The 18,262-nt window shown below is 48.4% G+C and overlaps 14 non-coding genes across 14 annotated transcripts; all 14 read right to left on the bottom strand.

Annotated features, from left to right (window-relative positions):
• Positions 1-3,884: 3,884 nt before the first annotated feature.
• Positions 3,885-3,956, bottom strand: trnac-gca (transfer RNA cysteine (anticodon GCA)). Its single transcript has one exon. It is a non-coding gene; the product is annotated as a tRNA-Cys (tRNA).
• Positions 3,957-4,429: 473 nt separating this feature from the next.
• On the bottom strand, positions 4,430-4,501 carry trnac-gca (transfer RNA cysteine (anticodon GCA)). The gene has a single exon. It is a non-coding gene; the product is annotated as a tRNA-Cys (tRNA).
• A 3,700-nt stretch (positions 4,502-8,201) lies between these two features.
• On the bottom strand, positions 8,202-8,273 carry trnac-gca (transfer RNA cysteine (anticodon GCA)). The gene has a single exon. It is a non-coding gene; the product is annotated as a tRNA-Cys (tRNA).
• Positions 8,274-8,736: 463 nt separating this feature from the next.
• Positions 8,737-8,808, bottom strand: trnac-gca (transfer RNA cysteine (anticodon GCA)). The gene has a single exon. It is a non-coding gene; the product is annotated as a tRNA-Cys (tRNA).
• Positions 8,809-9,281: 473 nt separating this feature from the next.
• trnac-gca (transfer RNA cysteine (anticodon GCA)) lies at positions 9,282-9,353 on the bottom strand. Its single transcript has one exon. It is a non-coding gene; the product is annotated as a tRNA-Cys (tRNA).
• A 463-nt stretch (positions 9,354-9,816) lies between these two features.
• Positions 9,817-9,888, bottom strand: trnac-gca (transfer RNA cysteine (anticodon GCA)). The gene has a single exon. It is a non-coding gene; the product is annotated as a tRNA-Cys (tRNA).
• Positions 9,889-10,359: 471 nt separating this feature from the next.
• trnac-gca (transfer RNA cysteine (anticodon GCA)) lies at positions 10,360-10,431 on the bottom strand. The gene has a single exon. It is a non-coding gene; the product is annotated as a tRNA-Cys (tRNA).
• Positions 10,432-10,894: 463 nt separating this feature from the next.
• Positions 10,895-10,966, bottom strand: trnac-gca (transfer RNA cysteine (anticodon GCA)). The gene has a single exon. It is a non-coding gene; the product is annotated as a tRNA-Cys (tRNA).
• A 472-nt stretch (positions 10,967-11,438) lies between these two features.
• Positions 11,439-11,510, bottom strand: trnac-gca (transfer RNA cysteine (anticodon GCA)). The gene has a single exon. It is a non-coding gene; the product is annotated as a tRNA-Cys (tRNA).
• A 463-nt stretch (positions 11,511-11,973) lies between these two features.
• trnac-gca (transfer RNA cysteine (anticodon GCA)) lies at positions 11,974-12,045 on the bottom strand. Its single transcript has one exon. It is a non-coding gene; the product is annotated as a tRNA-Cys (tRNA).
• Positions 12,046-12,517: 472 nt separating this feature from the next.
• trnac-gca (transfer RNA cysteine (anticodon GCA)) lies at positions 12,518-12,589 on the bottom strand. The gene has a single exon. It is a non-coding gene; the product is annotated as a tRNA-Cys (tRNA).
• Positions 12,590-13,052: 463 nt separating this feature from the next.
• Positions 13,053-13,124, bottom strand: trnac-gca (transfer RNA cysteine (anticodon GCA)). The gene has a single exon. It is a non-coding gene; the product is annotated as a tRNA-Cys (tRNA).
• A 4,233-nt stretch (positions 13,125-17,357) lies between these two features.
• trnac-gca (transfer RNA cysteine (anticodon GCA)) lies at positions 17,358-17,429 on the bottom strand. The gene has a single exon. It is a non-coding gene; the product is annotated as a tRNA-Cys (tRNA).
• Positions 17,430-17,900: 471 nt separating this feature from the next.
• On the bottom strand, positions 17,901-17,972 carry trnac-gca (transfer RNA cysteine (anticodon GCA)). The gene has a single exon. It is a non-coding gene; the product is annotated as a tRNA-Cys (tRNA).
• Positions 17,973-18,262: the final 290 nt, after the last annotated feature.

The raw sequence follows: 18,262 nt of genomic DNA, 5'->3' as shown, positions 1-18,262 counted from the left end.
AATCACTTTGTGGTAAGTGAGCCAGAGACCCCATTAACAAATGGAAAATCTCTATATTAAACAAAACTCAATCTTCTGGCAGCCTAAATATGAATAGGAAGGGTTTGGAGGGATATGAGCTGGGTGTTGGCAAGTGCGACTACATTAGGATGGGATATCTGATTGGCATGGACTAGTTGGACTGAAGGGTGTGTTTCTGTGCTGTACATCTCTATGACTCTGCCTGATATCAGTGACCATCCATTATCTGAACATGGAGTATCAATAATCCCCAGCAGAGGGAGCTTTACCCTTCTCTTTTTAAATATGCAAAGGTTCAGAAAACCGATTCCCTCCAACCAAGTCCATTGCTCTCTCACTAAACTTGCTGGCACAGTGGTTAGCACTGCTGCCTCACAGTGCCAGAGACCTGGGTTCAGTTCCCACCTCAGGCAGATGGTCTGTGTGGAGTTTGCGCATTCTCCCCGTGTCTGTGTGGGTTTCCTCTGGGTGCTCCAGTTTCCTCCCACAGCAATTCAGGTGAATTGCTAAATTGCCCATAGTGTTAGATAAAAGGGGTAAATGTAGGGGTATGGGTGGGTTGTGGGTCGGTGTGGACTTGTTGGGCTGAAGGGCATGTTTCCACACTGTAACTAATCTAAAAAACCTACACTGAAACAAATTTGATGCTTTTTACCTGTGCTATTCTCCCTAACGTTAAACCTGCTCTCAGTTCATTTGTAAAAACCGAAAGAATTGCAGATGCTGTAAATCAGAAACAAAAACAGAAGTTACTGGGACAACTCAGTAGGTCAGGCAGCATCTGTGGAGAGAAAATCAAAGTTAACGGTTTGGGTCCGGTGACCTGTCCTCGTTCAGTTGTGTTTGATGTAGACTTAATGAGTTCTTTTGCACAACATGCAGCGAATGCAGTTGGTGTTGACTTTAATTTTCTGCTTAACCAAATGTCACATCTGTGGGTAATATTCAGAGAACTTAGAACTTTTGTTGAAAGGTTTTCATGGGACAAGCACATCATTTATTATTCATCTCTCTTCTCTCTGGAAAGTGCTACAAGGTAGCATTCTCAATGATCCCTTTCATCACTTTACTAATGATCAAGAGCAGCACATCGATTGGGTAGTAACTGGCCAGGTTGGATTTGTTTGTTCACAGGACCTGAGCCATTTTCCATAATGTCAGATAAAGTAACCATCGTCTTACTAGAGCATACAGCTGCTCACTCATTAGAGGGAGTGAGTGAGTCATCTGGAGATAGTTGGGAGAGAGGTTGAGAGGGAGAGTCCTTCATTATAACCTCAGCCAGTATAGGAATTGAATCCATGCCAGTTGGCATCACCCTTTATGACAAACCAGCCATTTAAACTAACTAATTCCCTCAGGTAGATGCTGTATGAAGGAGATTGGCTAATGACAAGTCTTCAGTACTATTGCTAGAAAGTTGTCAGGGGCCCAGAGTATTTGCAAACCAGAGTTCAAGGTGTGTGTGTTTTTTTTCATTCATGGGAGATGGGTGCTGCTGGCTGGTCCAGGATTTATTGTCCTGGAGAAGGTGACGGTGAACAGCCTTCTTGAACTAATACAGTCCATTTGTGTAAGTAGACCCAGAATGCCTGAAGGGGGAAGTTCCAAGATTTTGACTGAGGGACAGTGAAGGAACAACAATGTATTCTAAGTCAGGATGGTGATTAGTGGAGGGGAACTTGCGTGTGGTGGTGTTCCCATGTATCTGCTGCCCTTGTCCTTCTAGATGATAGTGGTCATGGGTTTGGAACATGCTGTGTAAGGAGCCTTGGGTGAGTTACGCAATAGTAGCAGCAGTCTGTACTGAGTGTCTATAGTGGAGCGAGTGGATGTGTAGTGGGCTGCTTTGTCCTGGGTGATGTCAATGTTCTTGAGTGTTGTTGGAGCTGCACTCATCCAGGTGAGTCAGAAGAATTCCACCACACTCCTGACTTGTGCCTTGCATTTGGTGGATAGGCTTCAGAAAGTCAAGAATCGAGTTAAACGCTGCAGGATTCTTGGCTTCTGACCTGTTTGTTAAGTCAATGCTAACCGCCCAGGATATTGACAGTGGGGGTGTCAGTGGTGAAAGTGCCAGAGAATATTGACGGTAACGGTTGGTTTTTCTCTCGTTGGTAATGGTCAATACCTGGCAGGTGTGAGGGGGAAATGTGACTTTCACTTCTCAGCCCAACCTGCGTGTTCTCCATGTCTTGTTGAGATTGGATTTGGACTGCTTGAGTTTCTGAGGAGTTGTGCAAGATGCTGAACATTGTGCGATCATGGGCCGTCATCTCTTTCTGACCTTGTGATGGAGGGAAAGTCATTGATGAAGAAGCTAAAGATGGTTGGAGCTAGGGCACTCTGCTGAGGAACTCCTGCAGAGATGTCGGAACTCCAACAACCACAACCATCCTACTCTGTGTCAGGTATGACACAAACCAGTGGAAAATTTTGCTCCTGATTTGCCACAGCTCCTTGATACAATTTGTTGGTCAAATCAGCCTTGGTGTTATTTCTCACCTCACCTCTGCAATTCAACAGAGCGGGACCTGGCAGGTTGCATACAGAGCATCACTGAGCAGGTGATTGCAAAGTAGATGCTACTTGATATCACTGTCGCTGACCTCTCCCAACACATCACTGATTAGATTACCTACAGTATGGAAACAGGCCCTTCGGCCCAACAAGTCCACACCGACCCTCCGATGAGAAACCCACCCATCTAGCATGACAGGCAATTTAACATGGCCCAACCATCCAACTTGCACATCTTTGGATTGTGGGAGGAAACCAGAGCACCCAGAGAAAACCCACACAGACACGGGGAGAATGTGCAAACTCCATACAGACAGTTGCCGAGGTGAGAATTGAACCCACATCGCTAGCGCTATGAGGCAGCAATACTGACCTCAGATGATTGAGAGTAGACTGACTGAGCAGCAACTGACTGGGTTGGAGTGGTCAGAGTATTTGCATACAGGACCTGGGTGGACAATTTTCCACATTCCAATGGGTCACCAAGATTTGAACCGAGAACACTTGCTCTGCACTCAAATGCTCGCACACGGAGCTGCACCTGGTCAATGCTGAATGCTCTCCCTTTCTGAGTTTAATTGCTGCATTGTATCCTCTTGGCAGTGAATGTTCAGCTGTTCAGCTGCCAAAAGCAAAGCTGCAGAGGGAGAGATCACACTGCCCATCCATCAACAGGTGCAATCCCGCATGACGTGCACCCAGTATGATTTAAGAATGTTGAAACACAGGTTACGACACATCTCACGTTCAAACCTGGTGAATTTAGGAGCGGGAGAAGAAACAAATGGAAAACCAGATTAATTGCAGCATAGCTGTCTGTACAAACGGCACACCCAGAATTTAAACTGGGAAACGTCGTGACATGCAGTAAAATACGCAGCTACTAAGCGATACCCCAACATGAAAGGAAGGCTGCCTGTTTAAATGTTCGGCACACCACAGTAACAATTGACTACAACACCTCTCTTGTCTGCGAATTTCAACACTTTTTGTGCAGCAGAGATATTTTGTATATGGAGCGTAACACAGAAATGACTGTCTCACTTCACTACCATTTGCATCGGCAATGGAAATGGCTGAGTGGCAGAGTTTAAATGGACGTAAGTTATTGCGCAAATGCGCTCCGAACGAATGCACACGCAAGGCTTTCAAGCTCTCGTTTCGGCACTGCAGTGCTACATTGCAACATCTCACGACGCAACACGGATCTTCGTGTCCTTCAGCTGTTCATCACAGAAGGAACTTTGCCGTGGTCGTTGAATGCGGGAAGAAAACACCCCTTCCAAGGTGCTCGCTGTGCGGAGGGGTAAACGGTAGATCCTCGATACACGGCTCACGTGTAAAGGGGGCACCCAGATTTGAACTGGGGACCTCTTGATCTGCAGTCAAATGCTCTACCACTGAGCTACACCCCCCCATGTACCCAACGCACTGCATGTTCACACTTTCCACATACTATAGTGACAATTGTCTAAAACACCTCTCTTGTCTGCGCCTTTCAACAGTTTACGTGCAGCAGAGATGTTTTGTATGTGAAACCTATTTCCAAAATGACTGTCTGACTTCAATAGCATTTGCATCGGCAATGGAAATGGCTGAGTGGCAGAGTTTAATTGGACGTAAGTTCTTGCGCAAATGCCCTCCGAACTGACATCAGCTCTGAACGAATGCACATGCAAGGCTTTCAAGCTCTCGGTTTCGGCACTGCAGTGCTACATTGCAACATAGCAACATCTCACGAGGCAACACGGATCTTCGTGTCCTTCAGCTGTTCATCACAGAAGGAACTTTGCCGTGGTCGTTGAATGAGGGAAGAAAACACACCCTCCAAGGAGTTCCCGGTGCAGAGGGGTGAACGGCAGATCCTCGATGCACTGCTCACGTGTAAAGGGGGCACCCAGATTTGAACTGGGGACCTCTTGATCTGCAGTCAAATGCTCTACCACTGAGCTACACCCCCTACGCGCACAATGCACTGCATGTTTACACTTTCCACATACTACAGTGACAATTGTCTAAAACACCTCTCTTGTCTGCGCCTTTCAACAGTTTACGTGCAGCAGAGATGTTTTGTATGTGAAACCTATTTCCAAAATGACTGTCTGACTTCAATAGCATTTGCATCGGCAATGGAAATGGCTGGGTGGCAGAGTTTAATTGGACGTAAGTTATTGGGCAAATGCCCTCCGAACTGACATCAGCTCTGAACGAATGCACATGCAAGGCTTTCAAGCTCTCGTTTCGGCACTGCAGTGCGACATTGCAACATCTCACGAGGCAACACGGATCTTCGTGTCCTTCAGCTGTTCATCACAGAAGGAACTTTGCCGTGGTCGTTGAATGCGGGAAGAAAACACCCCTTCCAAGAAGTTCCCGGTGCAGAGGGGTGAACGGCAGATCCTCGATGCACTGCTCACGTGTAAAGGGGGCACCCAGATTTGAACTGGGGACCTCTTGATATGCAGGCAAATGCTCTACCACTGAGCTACACCCCCCAGGCGGATAACATGCTGCATGCTCACACTTTCCACATACTACAGTGACAATTGTCTAAAACACCTCTGTTGTCTGCGCCTTTCAACAGTTTACGTGCAGCAGAGATGTTTTGTATGTGAAACCTATTTCCAAAATGTCTGTCTGACTTCAATCGCATTTGCATCGGCAATGGAAATGGCTGAATGACAGAGTTTAATTGGACGTAAGTTATTGCGCAAATGCCCTCCGAACTGACATCAGCTCTGAACGAATGCACATGCAAGGCTTTCAAGCTCTCGTTTCGGCACTGCAGTGCTACATTGCAACATCGCAACATCTCACGAGGCAACACGGATCTTCGTGTCCTTCAGCTGTTCATCACAGAAGGAACTTTGCCGTGGTCGTTGAATGCGGGAAGAAAACACCCCTTCCAAGAAGTTCCCGGTGCAGAGGGGTGAACGGCAGATCCTCGATGCACTGCTCACGTGTAAAGGGGGCACCCCGATTTGAACTGGGGACCTCTTGATCTGCAGTCAAATGCTCTACCACTGAGCTACACCCTCTCAAGGGCCCAACGTGCTGCATGTTCACACTTTCCACATACGACAGTGACAATTGTCTAAAACACCTCTCTTGTCTGCGCCTTCCAACAGTTTACGTGCAGCAGAGATGTTTTGTATGTGAAACCTATTTCCAAAATGACTGTCTGACTTCAATAGCATTTGCATCGGCAATGGAAATGGCTGAGTGGCAGAGTTTAAATGGACGTAAGTTATTGCGCAAATGCCCTCCGAACTGACATCAGCTCTGAACGAATGCACATGCAAGGCTTTCAAGCTCTCGTTTCGGCACTGCAGTGCTACATTGCAACATCTCACGAGGCAACACGGATCTTCGTGTCCTTCAGCTGTTCATCACAGAAGGAACTTTGCCGTGGTCGTTGAATGCGGGAAGAAAACACCCCTTCCAAGGTGTTCCCTGTGCAGAGGGGTAAACGGCAGATCCTCGATGCACTGCTCACGTATAAAGGGGGCACCCAGATTTGAACTGGGGACCGCTTGATCTGCAGTCAAATGCTCTACCACTGAGCTACACCCGCCAGGCGCACAACGCACTGCATGTTTACACTTTCCACATACTACAGTGACAATTGTCTAAAACATCTCTCTTGTCTGCGCCTTTCAACAGTTTACGTGCAGCAGAGATGTTTTGTATGTGAAACCTATTTCCAAAATGACTGTCTGACTTCAATAGCATTTGCATCGGCAATGGAAATGGCTGAGTGGCAGAGTTTAAATGGACGTAAGTTATTGCGCAAATGCCCTCCGAACTGACATCAGCTCTGAACGAATGCACATGCAAGGTTTTCAAGCTCTCGTTTCGGCACTGCAGTGCTACATTGCAACATCCCACGAGGCAACACGGATCTTCGTGTCCTTCAGCTGTTCATCACAGAAGGAACTTTGCCGTGGTCGTTGAATGCGGGAAGAAAACACCCCTTCCAAGAAGTTCCCGGTGCAGAGGGGTGAACGGCAGATCCTCGATGCACTGCTCACGTGTAAAGGGGGCACCCAGATTTGAACTGGGGAACCTCTTGATCTGCAGTCAAATGCTCTACCACTGAGCTACACCCCCCAGGCGCACAACACACTGCATGTTTACACTTTCCACATACTACAGTGACAATTGTCTAAAACACCTCTCTTGTCTGCGCCTTTCAACAGTTTACGTGCAGCAGAGATGTTTTGTATGTGAAACCTATTTCCAAAATGACTGTCTGACTTCAATAGCATTTGCATCAGCAATGGAAATGGCTGAGTTGCAGAGTTTAATTGGACGTAAGTTATTGCGCAAATGCCCTCCGAACTGACATCAGCTCTGAACGAATGCACATGCAAGGCTTTCAAGCTCTCAGTTTCGGCACTGCAGTGCTACATTGCAACATCGCAACATCTCACGAGGCAACACGGATCTTCGTGTCCTTCAGCTGTTCATCACAGAAGGAACTTTGCCGTGGTCGTTGAATGCGGGAAGAAAACACCCCTTCCAAGGAGTTCCCGGTGCAGAGGGGTGAACGGCAGATCCTCGATGCACTGCTCACGTGTAAAGGGGGCACCCCGATTTGAACTGGGGACCTCTTGATCTGCAGTCAAATGCTCTACCACTGAGCTACACCCCCCAGGTGCCCAAGGCACGGCATGTTCACACTTTCCACATACTACAGTGACAATTGTCTAAAACACCTCTCTTGTCTGCGCGTTCCAACAGTTTACGTGCAGCAGAGATGTTTTGTATGTGAAACCTATTTCCAAAATGACTGTCTGACTTCAATAGCATTTGCATCGGCAATGGAAATGGCTGAGTGGCAGAGTTTAAATGGACGTAAGTTATTGCGCAAATGCGCTCCGAACTGACATCAGCTCTGAACGAATGCACATGCAAGGCTTTCAAGCTCTCGTTTCGGCACTGCAGTGCTACATTGCAACATCTCACGACGCAACACGGATCTTCGTGTCCTTCAGCTGTTCATCACAGAAGGAACTTTGACGTGGTCGTTGAATGCGAGAAGAAAACACCCCTTCCAAGGTGTTCCCTGTGCAGAGGGGTAAACGGCAGATCCTCGATGCACTGCTCACGTGTAAAGGGGGCATCCAGATTTGAACTGGGGACCTCTTGATCTGCAGTCAAATGCTCTACCACTGAGCTACACCCCCCAGGTGGGGAACGCGCTGCATGCTCACACTTTCCACATACCACAGTGACAAATGTCTAAAACACCTCTCTTGTCTGCGCCTTTCAACAGTTTACGTGCAGCAGAGATGTTTTGTATGTGAAACCTATTTCCAAAATGACTGTCTGACTTCAATAGCATTTGCATCGGCAATGGAAATGGCTGAGTGGCAGAGTTTAAATGGACGTAAGTTATTGCGCAAATGCCCTCCGAACTGACATCAGCTCTGAACGAATGCACATGCAAGGCTTTCAAGCTCTCGTTTCGGCACTGCAGTGCTACATTGCAACATCGCAACATCTCACGAGGCAACACGGATCTTCGTGTCCTTCAGCTGTTCATCACAGAAGGAACTTTGCCGTGGTCGTTGAATGCGGGAAGAAAACACCCCTTCCAAGGTGTTCCCTGTGCAGAGGGGTGAACGGCAGATCCTCGATGCACTGCTCACGTGCAAAGGGGGCACCCAGATTTGAACTGGGGACCTCTTGATCTGCAGTCAAATGCTCTACCACTGAGCTACACCCCCCAGGTGGGGAACGCGCTGCATGCTCACACTTTCCACATACCACAGTGACAAATGTCTAAAACACCTCTCTTGTCTGCGCCTTTCAACAGTTTACGTGCAGCAGAGATGTTTTGTATGCGAAACCTATTTCCAAAATGACTGTCTGACTTCAATAGCATTTGCATCGGCAATGGAAATGGCTGAGTGGCAGAGTTTAATTGGACGTAAGTTATTGCGCAAATGCCCTCCGAACTGACATCAGCTCTGAACGAATGCACATGCAAGGCTTTCAAGCTCTCGTTTCGGCACTGCAGTGCTACATTGCAACATCTCACGAGGCAACACGGATCTTCGTGTCCTTCAGCTGTTCATCACAGAAGGAACTTTGCCGTGGTCGTTGAATGCGGGAAGAAAACACCCCTTCCAAGAAGTTCCCGGTGCAGAGGGGTGAACGGCAGATCCTCGATGCACTGCTCACGTGCAAAGGGGGCACCCAGATTTGAACTGGGGACCTCTTGATCTGCAGTCAAATGCTCTACCACTGAGCTACACCCCCCCATGGACCCAACGCACTGCATGTTCACACTTTCCACATACTATAGTGACAATTGTCTAAAACACCTCTCTTGTCTGCGCCTTTCAACAGTTTACGTGCAGCAGAGATGTTTTGTATGTGAAACCTATTTCCATAATGACTGTCTGACTTCAATAGCATTTGCATCGGCAATGGAAATGGCTGAGTGGCAGAGTTTAATTGGACGTACATTCTTGCGCAAATGCCCTCCGAACTGACATCAGCTCTGAACGAATGCACATGCAAGGCTTTCAAGCTCTCGGTTTCGGCACTGCAGTGCTACATTGCAACATAGCAACATCTCACGAGGCAACACGGATCTTCGTGTCCTTCAGCTGTTCATCACAGAAGGAACTTTGCCGTGGTCGTTGAATGAGGGAAGAAAACACACCCTCCAAGGAGTTCCCGGTGCAGAGGGGTGAACGGCAGATCCTCGATGCACTGCTCACGTGTAAAGGGGGCACCCAGATTTGAACTGGGGACCTCTTGATCTGCAGTCAAATGCTCTACCACTGAGCTACACCCCCCACGCGCACAAGGCACTGCATGTTTACACTTTCCACATACGACAGTGACAATTGTCTAAAACACCTCTCTTGTCTGCGCCTTTCAACAGTTTACGTGCAGCAGAGATGTTTTGTATGTGAAACCTATTTCCAAAATGACTGTCTGACTTCAATAGCATTTGCATCGGCAATGGAAATGGCTGGGTGGCAGAGTTTAATTGGACGTAAGTTATTGGGCAAATGCCCTCCGAACTGACATCAGCTCTGAACGAATGCACATGCAAGGCTTTCAAGCTCTCGTTTCGGCACTGCAGTGCGACATTGCAACATCTCACGAGGCAACACGGATCTTCGTGTCCTTCAGCTGTTCATCACAGAAGGAACTTTGCCGTGGTCGTTGAATGCGGGAAGAAAACACCCCTTCCAAGAAGTTCCCGGTGCAGAGGGGTGAACGGCAGATCCTCGATGCACTGCTCACGTGTAAAGGGGGCACCCAGATTTGAACTGGGGACCTCTTGATCTGCAGTCAAATGCTCTACCACTGAGCTACACCCCCCAGGTGGGGAACGCGCTGCATGCTCACACTTTCCACATACCACAGTGACAAATGTCTAAAACACCTCTCTTGTCTGCGCCTTTCAACAGTTTACGTGCAGCAGAGATGTTTTGTATGTGAAACCTATTTCCAAAATGACTGTCTGACTTCAATAGCATTTGCATCGGCAATGGAAATGGCTGAGTGGCAGAGTTAAATTGGACGTAAGTTATTGCGCAAACGCCCTCCGAACTGACATCAGCTCTGAACGAATGCACATGCAAGGCTTTCAAGCTCTCGTTTCGGCACTGCAGTGCTACATTGCAACATCGCAACATCTCACGAGGCAACACGGATCTTCGTGTCCTTCAGCTGTTCATCACAGAAGGAACTTTGCCGTGGTCGTTGAATGCGGGAAGAAAACACCCCTTCCAAGAAGTTCCCGGTGCAGAGGGGTGAACGGCAGATCCTCGATGCACTGCTCACGTGTAAAGGGGGCACCCAGATTTGAACTGGGGACCTCTTGATCTGCAGTCAAATGCTCTACCACTGAGCTACACCCCCCAGGTGGGGAACGCGCTGCATGCTCACACTTTCCACATACCACAGTGACAAATGTCTAAAACACCTCTCTTGTCTGCGCCTTTCAACAGTTTACGTGCAGCAGAGATGTTTTGTATGCGAAACCTATTTCCAAAATGACTGTCTGACTTCAATAGCATTTGCATCGGCAATGGAAATGGCTGAGTGGCAGAGTTTAATTGGACGTAAGTTATTGCGCAAATGCCCTCCGAACTGACATCAGCTCTGAACGAATGCACATGCAAGGCTTTCAAGCTCTCGTTTCGGCACTGCAGTGCTACATTGCAACATCTCACGAGGCAACACGGATCTTCGTGTCCTTCAGCTGTTCATCACAGAAGGAACTTTGCCGTGGTCGTTGAATGCGGGAAGAAAACACCCCTTCCAAGAAGTTCCCGGTGCAGAGGGGTGAACGGCAGATCCTCGATGCACTGCTCACGTGCAAAGGGGGCACCCAGATTTGAACTGGGGACCTCTTGATCTGCAGTCAAATGCTCTACCACTGAGCTACACCCCCCCATGGACCCAACGCACTGCATGTTCACACTTTCCACATACTACAGTGACAATTGTCTAAAACACCTCTCTTGTCTGCGCCTTTCAACAGTTTACGTGCAGCAGAGATGTTTTGTATGTGAAACCTATTTCCAAAATGACTGTCTGACTTCAATAGCATTTGCATCGGCAATGGAAATGGCTGAGTGGCAGAGTTTAATTGGACGTAAGTTATTGCGCAAACGCCCTCCGAACTGACATCAGCTCTGAACGAATGCACATGCAAGGCTTTCAAGCTCTCGTTTCGGCACTGCAGTGCTACATTGCAACATCGCAACATCTCACGAGGCAACACGGATCTTCGTGTCCTTCAGCTGTTCATCACAGAAGGAACTTTGCCGTGGTCGTTGAATGCGGGAAGAAAACACCCCTTCCAAGAAGTTCCCGGTGCAGAGGGGTGAACGGCAGATCCTCGATGCACTGCTCACGTGTAAAGGGGGCACCCAGATTTGAACTGGGGACCTCTTGATCTGCAGTCAAATGCTCTACCACTGAGCTACACCCCCCAGGTGGGGAACGCGCTGCATGCTCACACTTTCCACATACTACAGTGACAAATGTCTAAAACACCTCTCTTGTCTGCGCCTTTCAACAGTTTACGTGCAGCAGAGATGTTTTGTATGTGAAACCTATTTCCAAAATGACTGTCTGACTTCAATAGCATTTGCATCGGCAATGGAAATGGCTGAGTGGCAGAGTTTAAATGGACGTAAGTTATTGCGCAAATGCCCTCCGAACTGACATCAGCTCTGAACGAATGCACATGCAAGGCTTTCAAGCTCTGGTTTCGGCACTGCAGTGCTGCATTGCAACATCTCACGAGGCAACACGGATCTTCGTGTCCTTCAGCTGTTCATCACAGAAGGAACTTTGCCGTGGTCGTTGAATGCGGGAAGAAAACACCCCTTCCAAGAAGTTCCCGGTGCAGAGGGGTGAACGGCAGATCCTCGATGCACTGCTCACGTGCAAAGGGGGCACCCAGATTTGAACTGGGGACCTCTTGATCTGCAGTCAAATGCTCTACCACTGAGCTACACCCCCCCATGTGCCCAACGCACTGCATGTTCACACTTTCCACATACTACAGTGACAATTGTCTAAAACACCTCTGTTGTCTGCGCCTTTCAACAGTTTACGTGCAGCAGAGATGTTTTGTATGTGAAACCTATTTCCAAAATGACTGTCTGACTTCAATAGCATTTGCATCGGCAATGGAAATGGCTGAGTGGCAGAGTTAAATTGGACGTAAGTTATTGCGCAAATGCCCTCCGAACTGACATCAGCTCTGAACGAATGCACATGCAAGGCTTTCAAGCTCTCGTTTCGGCACTGCAGTGCTACATTGCAACATCGCAACATCTCACGAGGCAACACGGATCTTCGTGTCCTTCAGCTGTTCATCACAGAAGGAACTTTGCCGTGGTCGTTGAATGCGGGAAGAAATCACCCCTTCCAAGAAGTTCCCGGTGCAGAGGGGTGAACGGCAGATCCTCGATGCACTGCTCACGTGTAAAGGGGGCACCCAGATTTGAACTGGGGACCTCTTGATCTGCAGTCAAATGCTCTACCACTGAGCTACACCCCCCAGGTGGGGGGCACGCTGCATGCTCACACTTTCCACATACTACAGTGACAAATGTCTAAAACACCTCTCTTGTCTGCGCCTTTCAACAGTTTACGTGCAGCAGAGATGTTTTGTATGTGAAACCTATTTCCAAAATGACTGTCTGACTTCAATAGCATTTGCATCGGCAATGGAAATGGCTGAGTGGCAGAGTTTAAATGGACGTAAGTTATTGCGCAAATGCCCTCCGAACTGACATCAGCTCTGAACGAATGCACATGCAAGGCTTTCAAGCTCTGGTTTCGGCACTGCAGTGCTGCATTGCAACATCTCACGAGGCAACACGGATCTTCGTGTCCTTCAGCTGTTCATCACAGAAGGAACTTTGCCGTGGTCGTTGAATGCGGGAAGAAAACACCCCTTCCAAGAAGTTCCCGGTGCAGAGGGGTGAACGGCAGATCCTCGATGCACTGCTCACGTGCAAAGGGGGCACCCAGATTTGAACTGGGGACCTCTTGATCTGCAGTCAAATGCTCTACCACTGAGCTACACCCCCCCATGTGCCCAACGCACTGCATGTTCACACTTTCCACATACTACAGTGACAATTGTCTAAAACACCTCTCTTGTCTGCGCCTTTCAACAGTTTACGTGCAGCAGAGATGTTTTGTATGTGAAACCTATTTCCAAAATGACTGTCTGACTTCAATAGCATTTGCATCGGCAATGGAAATGGCTGAGTGGCAGAGTTTAAATGGACGTAAGTTATTGCGCAAATGCGCTCCGAACTGACATCAGCTCTGAACGAATGCACATGCAAGGCTTTCAAGCTCTCGTTTCGGCACTGCAGTGCTACATTGCAACATCTCACGAGGCAACACGGATCTTCGTGTCCTTCAGCTGTTCATCACAGAAGGAACTTTGCCGTGGTCGTTGAATGCGGGAAGAAAACACCCCTTCCAAGGAGTTCCCGGTGCAGAGGGGTGAACGGCAGATCCTCGATGCACTGCTCACGTGTAAAAGGGGCACCCAGATTTGAACTGGGGACCTCTTGATCTGCAGTCAAATGCTCTACCACTGAGCTACACCCCGCCAAGGGCCCAACGCACTGCATGTTCACACTTTGCACATACTACAGTGACAATTGTCTAAAACACCTCTCTTGTCTGCGCCTTTCAACAGTTTACGTGCAGCAGAGATGTTTTGTATGTGAAACCTATTTCCAAAATGACTGTCTGACTTCAATAGCATTTGCATCGGCAATGGAAATGGCTGAGTGGCAGAGTTTAATTGGACCTAAGTTATTGCGCAAATGCCCTCCGAACTGACATCAGCTCTGAACGAATGCACATGCAAGGCTTTCAAGCTCTCGTTTCGGCACTGCAGTGCTACATTGCAACATCGCAACATCTCACGAGGCAACACGGATCTTCGTGTCCTTCAGCTGTTCATCACAGAAGGAACTTTGCCGTGGTCGTTGAATGCGGGAAGAAAACACCCCTTCCAAGGAGTTCCCGGTGCAGAGGGGTGAACGGCAGATCCTCGATGCACTGCTCACGTGTAAAGGTGACACCCAGATTTAAACTGGGGACCTCTTGATCTGCAGTCAAATGCTCTACCACTGAGCTACACCCCCCCATGTGCCCAACGCACTGCATGTTCACACTTTCCACATACTACAGTGACAATTGTCTAAAACACCTCTCTTGTCTGCGCCTTTCAACAGTTTACGTGCAGCAGAGATGTTTTGTATGTGAAACCTATTTCCAAAATGACTGTCTGACTTCAATAGCATTTGCATCGGCAATGGAAATGGCTGAGTGGCAGAGTTTAAATGGACGTAAGTTATTGCGCAAATGCGCTCCGAACTGACATCAGCTCTGAACGAATGCACATGCAAGGCTTTCAAGCTCTCGTTTCGGCACTGCAGTGCTACATTGCAACATCTCACGAGGCAACACGGATCTTCGTGTCCTTCAGCTGTTCATCACAGAAGGAACTTTGCCGTGGTCGTTGAATGCGGGAAGAAAACACCCCTTCCAAGGAGTTCCCGTTGCAGAGGGGTGAACGGCAGATCCTCGATGCACTGCTCACGTGTAAAAGGGGCACCCAGATTTGAACTGGGGACCTCTTGATCTGCAGTCAAATGCTCTACCACTGAGCTACACCCCGCCAAGGGCCCAACGCACTGCATGTTCACACTTTGCACATACTACAGTGACAATTGTCTAAAACACCTCTCTTGTCTGCGCCTTTCAACAGTTTACGTGCAGCAGAGATGTTTTGTATGTGAAACCTATTTCCAAAATGACTGTCTGACTTCAATAGCATTTGCATCGGCAATGGAAATGGCTGAGTGGCAGAGTTTAATTGGACCTAAGTTATTGCGCAAATGCCCTCCGAACTGACATCAGCTCTGAACGAATGCACATGCAAGGCTTTCAAGCTCTCGTTTCGGCACTGCAGTGCTACATTGCAACATCGCAACATCTCACGAGGCAACACGGATCTTCGTGTCCTTCAGCTGTTCATCACAGAAGGAACTTTGCCGTGGTCGTTGAATGCGGGAAGAAAACACCCCTTCCAAGGAGTTCCCGGTGCAGAGGGGTGAACGGCAGATCCTCGATGCACTGCTCACGTGTAAAGGTGACACCCAGATTTAAACTGGGGACCTCTTGATTTGCAGTCAAATGCTCTACCACTGAGCTACACCCCCCCATGGGCCCAACGCACTGCATGTTCACACTTTGCACATACTACAGTGACAATTGTCTTAAACACCTCTCTTGTCTGCGCCTTTCAACAGTTTACGTGCAGCAGAGATGTTTTGTATGTGAAACCTATTTCCAAAATGACTGTCTGACTTCAATAGCATTTGCATCGGCAATGGAAATGGCTGAGTGGCAGAGTTTAAATGGATGTAAGTTATTGCGCAAATGCCCTCCGAACTGACATCAGCTCTAAACGAATGCACGTGCAAGGCTTTCAAGCTCTCGTTTCGGCACTGCAGTGCTACATTGCAACATCTCACGACGCAACACGGATCTTCGTGTCCTTCAGCTGTTCATCACAGAAGGAACTTTGCCGTGGTCGTTGAATGCGGGAAGAAAACACCCCTTCCAAGGTGTTCCCTGTGCAGAGGGGTAAACGGCAGATCCTCGATGCACTGCTCACGTGTAAAGGGGGCACCCAGATTTGAACTGAGGACCTCTTGATCTGCAGTCAAATGCTCTACCACTTGGCTACACCCCCCCCCATGTGCCCAACGCACTGCATGTTTACACTTTCCACATACTACAGTGACAATTGTCTAAAACACCTCTCTTGTCTGCGCCTTTCAACAGTTTACGTGCAGCAGAGATGTTTTGTATGTGAAACCTATTTCCAAAATGACTGTCTGACTTCAATAGCATTTGCATCGGCAATGGAAATGGCTGAGTGGCAGAGTTTAAATGGACGTAAGTTATTGCGCAAATGCGCTCCGAACTGACATCAGCTCTGAACGAATGCACATGCAAGGCTTTCAAGCTCTCGTTTCGGCACTGCAGTGCTACATTGCAACATCTCACGAGGCAACACGGATCTTCGTGTCCTTCAGCTGTTCATCACAGAAGGAACTTTGCCGTGGTCGTTGAATGCGGGAAGAAAACACCCCTTCCAAGGAGTTCCCGTTGCAGAGGGGTGAACGGCAGATCCTCGATGCACTGCTCACGTGTAAAGGGGGCACCCAGATTTGAACTGGGGACCTCTTGATCTGCAGTCAAATGCTCTACCACTGAGCTACACCCCGCCAAGGGCCCAACGCACTGCATGTTCACACTTTGCACATACTACAGTGACAATTGTCTAAAACACCTCTCTTGTCTGCGCCTTTCAACAGTTTACGTGCAGCAGAGATGTTTTGTATGTGAAACCTATTTCCAAAATGACTGTCTGACTTCAATAGCATTTGCATCGGCAATGGAAATGGCTGAGTGGCAGAGTTTAAATGGACGTAAGTTATTGCGCAAATGCCCTCCGAACTGACATCAGCTCTGAACGAATGCACATGCAAGGCTTTCAAGCTCTGGTTTCGGCACTGCCGTGCTCCATTGCAACATCTCACGACGCAACACGGATCTTCGAGTCCTTCAGCTGTTCATCACAGAAGGAACTTTGCCGTGGTCGTTGAATGCGGGAAGAAAACACCCCTTCCCAGGTGTTCCCTGTGCAGAGGGGTGAACGGCAGATCCTCGATGCACTGCTCACGTGTAAAGGGGGCACCTAGATTTGAACTGGGGACCTCTTGATCTGCAGTCCAATGCTCTACCACTGAGCTACACCCCCAAGGCGGACAACACGTTGCATGCTCACACTTTCCACATACTACAGTGACAATTGTCTAAAACACCTCTCTTGTCTGCGCCTTTCAACAGTTTACGTGCAGCAGAGATGTTTTGTATGTGAAACCTATTTCCAAAATGACTGTCTGACTTCAATAGCATTTGCATCGGCAATGGAAATGGCTGAGTGGCAGAGTTTAATTGGACGTAAGTTATTGCGCAAATGCCCTCCGAACTGACATCAGCTCTGAACGAATGCACATGCAAGGCTTTCAAGCTCTCGTTTCGGCACTGCAGTGCTACATTGCAACATCTCACGAGGCAACACGGATCTTCGTGTCCTTCAGCTGTTCATCACAGAAGGAACTTTGCCGTGGTCGTTGAATGCGGGAAGAAAACACCCCTTCCAAGAAGTTCCCGGTGCAGAGGGGTGAACGGCAGATCCTCGATGCACTGCTCACGTGTAAAGGGGGCACCCAGATTTGAACTGGGGACCTCTTGATCTGCAGTCAAATGCTCTACCACTGAGCTACACCCCCCAGGCGGATAACATGCTGCATGTTCACACTTTGCACATACTACAGTGACAATTGTCTAAAACACCTCTCTTGTCTGCGCCTTTCAACAGTTTACGTGCAGCAGAGATGTTTTGTATGTGAAACCTATTTCCAAAATGACTGTCTGACTTCAATAGCATTTGCATCGGCAATGGAAATGGCTGAGTGGCAGAGTTTAAATGGACGTAAGTTATTGCGCAAATGCCCTCCGAACTGACATCAGCTCTGAACGAATGCACATGCAAGGCTTTCAAGCTCTCGTTTCGGCACTGCCGTGCTCCATTGCAACATCGCAACATCTCACGAGGCAACACGGATCTTCGTGTCCTTCAGCTGTTCATCACAGAAGGAACTTTGCCGTGGTCGTTGAATGCGGGAAGAAAACACCCCTTCCAAGGTGTTCCCTGTGCAGAGGGGTGAACGGCAGATCCTCGATGCACTGCTCACGTGCAAAGGGGGCACCCAGATTTGAACTGGGGACCTCTTGATCTGCAGTCAAATGCTCTACCACTGAGCTACACCCCCCCATGTGCCCAACGCACTGCATGTTCACACTTTCCACATACTACAGTGACAATTGTCTAAAACACCTCTCTTGTCTGCGCCTTTCAACAGTTTACGTGCAGCAGAGATGTTTTGTATGTGAAACCTATTTCCAAAATGACTGTCTGACTTCAATAGCATTTGCATCGGCAATGGAAATGGCTGAGTGGCAGAGTTTAATTGGACGTAAGTTATTGCGCAAATGCCCTCCGAACTGACATCAGCTCTGAACGAATGCACATGCAAGGCTTTCAAGCTCTCGTTTCGGCACT

Source organism: Hemiscyllium ocellatum, chromosome 32, assembly GCF_020745735.1.
Source record: "Hemiscyllium ocellatum isolate sHemOce1 chromosome 32, sHemOce1.pat.X.cur, whole genome shotgun sequence".
NCBI lineage: Eukaryota > Metazoa > Chordata > Chondrichthyes > Orectolobiformes > Hemiscylliidae > Hemiscyllium > Hemiscyllium ocellatum.
This window is presented reverse-complemented; position numbering and strand designations above follow the sequence as displayed.